Source organism: Pteropus alecto, unplaced genomic scaffold (assembly GCF_000325575.1).
Source record: "Pteropus alecto unplaced genomic scaffold, ASM32557v1 scaffold87, whole genome shotgun sequence".
Lineage (NCBI taxonomy): Eukaryota > Metazoa > Chordata > Mammalia > Chiroptera > Pteropodidae > Pteropus > Pteropus alecto.
Genome location: NW_006443225.1, coordinates 5935729 through 5942491, shown reverse-complemented (window position 1 = coordinate 5942491; position 6763 = coordinate 5935729).

Below are 6763 nucleotides of genomic sequence, written 5' to 3'. Positions count from 1 at the left end.
CATGGTGACTTTCTTGGAAGGAGATTTTTCTTTAATGCTTACTCAGCTATTTGGTGGTTTTATTTTTATCTTGATTAATTTTTTGGATTTTTTTAATTTCTAAGAAAACTGTCAATCTTAATTATCTTCATATTTATTGACATGTTATACATTGTATTTTACTTGGAATAAAAATATTAAATCTGACTGTAGTTATATCTTTCTTCATCTCCAATAATTTTTTTTCATGATTAGTATTGCCATAAGTTTATCTTTTCTATTTCCTCAAGTATCTAGCTTTTGTCATGTTGTTTATATTTACTGTTTTGTGAACATATGCATGTATGTTTGTGTTTTCTATTTAATCATTTTCTTTAAACTTTGTTTCCTTCTTTTTCTTTGAGTTTGCTCATTGTTATTTTCTACTTTTTGAATTGAATGCTTGCCTCACTTATTTTCAATTATTATTATATTCTAATATGGGAGTTTAACAGTATAAACTTGCTTCTAAATATATTTTTGTTCATATCATTCAATTTTTAATATGAAATAATTATTCAATTTTCATTATTTTAGCATTCTAATTCATATATGCTCTTTATTATTTTTGTAGCTAATGAATTATTTAGAAGTGGTTTCTTTTTAAGTTTTTATACATTTTCTTTGCACAGGAATGAGGAAGCTATATTTTAGGGTTTGATTCCCAAATTTACTGCATTATGGTTAGGGACAGTATAAATGATATCAGTTCTTTGGAATTGATCTCTTTATGGATCTATTTGCTTATTGAAGTTGTTATTCAAATATTTGTCAATTATATCTCCTTGATGTATCAGTTTGAGAATTAAGCTAAAAATTTCCCACTATTCCTATAATGTCAGTTTCTCTTTGTTATTTTGTTATTTTTTGTTCTATTTATTTTGAAGTATCTCTAGGTTATTATTTGTCTTTATTTTAAATTTTCTGGGTAATTTTATTTTTGTGGAACTCTAATAAACATAGTTTATATTTTGATAGGTGAATTAACCATTCTATTCTTACTTTTTTATTAATATATTTGGACTTATATTTTCCATTTTGTGTTTTCTATTCAACATTTTTTGGAGGAGGGGAGGTTTTTACCTGTTTTTATTTTCTAAAAGATTGATGAAACAAATTTTTATTTATTAGAGGGATACACTTTGAGACTATAACGTAAAACATAATTACTGCAGTCGATAATGTGTATTATGCAGTTAAAATTTGCTAAGAGAGGAGAACTTAAATGTTCTTACAAAAAAAGATAAATATGTGAGAGGATGGATATAGTAATTAAATAGATGGTAAAAATCCTTTCACAAAAAAGTATCAAATTTTTCTTCCTTTTTTCTTGATTTATTAGAAGTTATACATTGCATAGCTGTTATATTAGTACAGCAGTTCCCAAATGTTTTGGTTTTGGAAAACTTTTACGTCCTAATACGTATTCAGGACCACAAAGAGCTTTTGTTCATGTGGGTTATATCTTTCAACATTTACTATATAAAAAATTATTTATCAATTTGTTAAAATAAAATTTAATCTATTATGTGTTAACATAAATAATGCATTAAAAGAAACCTGTATTTTCCAAACAAAAACAATTAGTGAGAAGAACAGCATTGTTTTACAGATGTCTTTAATATCTGGTTCAATAGAGGATAGGTTGATTTTCATATGCTTCTGCATTTAATCTGTTCCAACATATTATTTCAACTGATGAATATAAATAAAATAAAATCTTATACAGATATATGGTTAGAAAAGACAGGACAATATGCATTCCTTGAAATGATCTCAGGGCTCTCAGAAATCCCCAGACCACAGTTTGAGAGCTGGTGTTATAATATATGAACAAATTTTTTAATATACACACAAAAACTTATATTTCTTCCCAAAGCTTTAAGACTATTTGAATTTCCTTTTAAAATAAAAGCTTAACATACTTTAGCACTCTCCTTCTTTTCTTCATCCTATAATTTTCATGTTAGAATTGTCTAGAATTATTAATATATTTTCATAGACAAAATGCTTTTGTATTTATAAATAACCAACAATTTTGTTTATTGGTACTTTTGAGACCATTTTTTTCTTTTATGCTGAAGAATATCTGTAAGTAGTTCTCTCTGAGTATCTGCTAGTGATAAATTGTTGAGTAAATAATTATGTGTGAACATATTTTTATATTCTGTTGTCATTTAAATTTGATTTCTATTTTTCTTATAAAACTAGAAATAGTTACTATTTCATCTGTAAATAGGCAATTAATACATTATAATTTTAAAAGTTTCAAACAATGCCAAAAGATTAAAAATAAAAGATAAAAAACTGCTTTCAAGTCCCCTGTGGGATGGAGTATATCCTTCTATAGTTTCTCAGATCATCCACACATTTATGGAACTCTAAAAGATGATGACTTCATGCCCTTTTTACAGTGCTTTTATTTTCATATAAAATAGATTCTAGTTATTTTCTATATCTATAAATGTATATGAACATGAGACATATATTTCGTATTTATCATTCCTATAAGGGTGTCGCACAAGATTTACTTAAGAAGTATTTGTCGAATTTAGTTATTTACTTAACAATGATTTATCGATATTGTGCTGACTGAGTGTTAGGCACTGGGACATAATAGTGTGGAAAAACAGAGGCAGTCTTTTTCATTTGATTCAAATCATTGAATTTCTATTATATACCAGACAACATTCTAACTACCTGAGATATATCCACATTCAAACATCCCATAGCTTGTAAGGGCCATGGATATTCATAATCACACATACATATGTAAAATTAAAACTATAATAAATGAATGTTATGAGGTTTGATTTTTTCTAAGGGATCAGGGAAGGAATCCCCAGTGAAGCAATGATTGAGCTGCTATCTAGCAAAGGAGTGGTTACAAAGGTGAAAGATGGAATGAAATAAGTGCTTCTAGAAGAGACTAAAGAGCATGTGCAAAATCTTTGACGAAAGAGAGCATGGTGTACTGAGAAACTGCTAGAAGGCCAGTGTGGCTGCAGTATGGACTGTGGAAGGAAGCACATGCAAGACAAACGAGAAGAGGCAGAGGGCCCTGTAAAGCATATGGAGAAGTATGGTCCATATCTCATGAGCCCAGTGCAGGCATTGCATTGTCCGCATCATAGGAATGAGAGATGGGTATATGACATAATCAGAATATGCTTTTTGGAAAGATCACTTAGGTTGCAATATAGAGAAATTTATCTATGGGTAGTGGGGACAGATTAGACGACAAACTTTTAGTGAAAAGGCTATTATAGTTGCGTGGACACATATGATGGTGAGACGGACTAGGTGATGGTGGAAGAAATGTGAAAAGGATGGGTATGATGAGTCGAAGGTTGAATGTAGAGGTTTTGGGGACAGATTGCATGGGCCAGGGATTGACTGACTTTAGCTGGTTTTCATGTTAAATGATAATGGTATCTTTGATAGAATATCACATTGCAGGAGATTTGGATTCTAGTCTTAGGTATACTGCTGCCTTACTAAAAAGACTGATGCTACTCAAGTTGTCTGAACTTCAGGTTTCTCACAAGTGACATTGTATGTTAGTTCTTGAAAGGCAGGGTCCACACCTGTCTGCTCATTGATGTATTCCTGTGCCCAACACAGTGCTCTATATAAAATAAGCACTTTACAAATATTGATGTTCATTGAGAGGTTGAGTATGTTAGAATTGCATACAAGTTTATGCCTAAAAAAATGTTGCATGGATCATTAGAAACGGTTTTTGTAAAATACAGATTGGTTTTATTACTGTAGTATTAATAATAGTAAATATATCAAATATTTTTCAATACCTTTACCTCTGTTTTGGAAAGTAATTTCCAACACAAAAGTTAGATTTTTTACATCATTAAACACTGATTTTATATGAGTTCCATTTGCACTGAACTCTATGCTCGGGTGTGTGTGGATACATCACAGTTCTAGAAAAATCTGTAATTGTGTTTTACTCTGAATGTCAATGTCCCAGTGAAGTGAATTTGTATGCCCCTTTAATATCAAGGCATAAATTCATAGATACCCCCACCCCCAAATATGCACCTGCAGTGCATATTAGCTCTTCTTTATTCAGTCATAATTTAGTGCCAGAAGAAGTTTGTCCTAAAATTTTGTTGCTTTTTATTTTTAAAAGCCGAAAGACTTTAAATATTTATTTGGTGCATGTCAAGCCTAGAATTTTTGACATGACATATCTAAGGTCATATGCAGAATCAATGAAATATTAAATGCCAAATTGCAAGTAAATTTGTGGATATTTCATTTTCCCCAATTTTCTCATTGGAACTACCATTATTCTCCTTCATTTTAGGATTATACAAATGGCTTCCATTCTCCCAAATATCTCTGTGTGCAAAGCATGATAAAATGACCTAGCAACCTAGGCTGACCAACAGGGCGATCATGCAATTTTTCATCAGGCAAAGCTCCCTCCCCAACTATCCCTATTTTTCTCTGAGGTTCAGTAGCTCTTCAAATTTCCAAGCTATTAACATGAGATTTACATTTTTACATTTCTTCCCCCTATATTCTGGCTTGGTGTTGTCTCCTTCAAAGCACGTCTTTGACGTGATTTCAGTCGCATCGCCACCTTATTCGGGCTTACATCACACACTTCATGTCATCAAAAACCACAACAAGAGCTGACAGTTCCTGCCACAGGCTTTACCTTTCCTCCTCACCATGCTCCATTTCACAGAGAGGGAACTGAGGCCCAGTGGGCAGCATGGAGTCAGTGGCTGACCCAGGACTCAAGGCCGCACTGTCTGCCTACAGAGCCAATCCTTTTACCAAACGTCCTGTTCGTTTTCTTCCCTTCTCAGCCATCTTGTGTTTTACTGTCAAGTCACTCTTTCTCACAGTAATCTCTCATGATACACTGTCATGTCACCTGGCTGTCTAACCCATTCATTTCAAACCCCTCTGTCAAAACCCTTCCCAGTTGAGTCCCACATAACCAATATTTATTTCTTAAGATTTCCCAAGTTGCAGCTTTTATTCCACTGAGTCTAAATATCTCACTGAAGCTTTCCTGCTCCAGTCCTCTACCACATGTGTCTGAGGATCTCTGTCTCTCTGTTCTCCAAACATACTTTTGTTCACCTAAGTTTAACTCACGTAAGTATTGCTCAACTGGCAAATTTAAATACCGTCTACTGAACGCAGCATCTCATTTATCCGCTGAGTTTCCCAGTGATGTTTTATTGTTTGATTCCTATATCACAGATGAATGGGTCGATAGAACACTAAATTCAGATTTTTAATTTTTAAACATGGGGAAATGACTACCAAAGAATTTATTGTCATGAACAGGGTGGGACGTGTAGAACCAATATGGAACTTTGAGGGAAAGACACTGAGCTTGTTTTGTAGGGATGGAGGAGTTTGGCTCACTGTGGGATGACTAAATTAACATGTCTAGTAGGTTGTTGGCCGTACAGATATGAAGCTCATGAGAGATGCATAGACGAGTGATATTGTTTTGGAGTAGAAGCCAGGAGAGGGCTTAGAGAATTTTTAGAATTTAAAAAGGTACAAGGACTGGACCTTGGGGATCACTGACAGGTTTCAGGGAGGTTGGAGGAAGGGAGGCCAATAGAGGTGACTGAGAAGGCGGGGAGGTAGAAGCAGGAGAGAGTGGTGCTGTATTTCAGTGGGAAGTTCACAGCGTGTGTGTGTTCTTACAGGGATCTCTGAAAAGTCCCCTGGAAGGAAGATCAGTGCCCTGTATGTCATTCTGTGTCACTGGGCCTTGATTTCCATGTGTTTGCCCTCGAATATGTACACTGAAGACCATTCCTCCCTAATGCCATTCGGTTGTGATAACCAAGCAGGCGTGGTTTCAAAAAATCCTGGCCGTACTTTTTCATTTGTGGAGGTATAGATGGAATCCATGTAAATATCTTGTTCCATCTCCAAAAGATAAATTGTGTAACAATGTGAAATTCACTTTAAACATTACAAGTGAAAAGAGTATATGATTTAAAATGTCATGCTTTGGAGATACCATATGAGCAAAATTCCTATGGTCAATCATCCAAAGCAAACTATTATTTAGAAACTATTGAAAATAGATAAGCTGAAAATATCTTATTTTAAGGATAAGAAAAGGGATGGAATATCAAAAATTACTTTTTCGTATCAAAATATTGGATTTGGGGTTAAATCGAGTGTTGTTTACTTTAAAGAAACATAACAAATTAGAACTTCAAAATATACCAGGGAGGTAATAAATATTGATGAGAACACATCTGATTTAAATTTCTCTGTAACAACTTTAATTTCTCTCAGACTTAATGTAATACCAGTTTAAAACTGTGTAAAAATATTTTTAATATTCCAAAGGTTTGAATTGTTGCTTAAGAATGTTGTGAAAAATAAGTTTTATTTGGCTCAAACTTTTCTATCATGTACCACACACATACAGGGAAATAAATACATAAAATTATCATGTAGATACACAAACTGTGGTGAAAGAAAATATTTGGGGCCTGAAATTTTTATATAATGCTGGGTCAATTTGAAATATATAACTATCGTGAAGCTTAAAATATTAGAAGTTAATATCTGAAAGGCGTACTAAGGTTATTATTATATACAGGTGAGAAAGATGTGGAGATCTGCTTAAGGTAGTCAAAATTTACAAAGTAGCAATGATATCAATATTAATAACAATGCAAATGACTACTTCTTTTGAGTGATTATTGTGGGCCAGATAATGGCCCAAGTG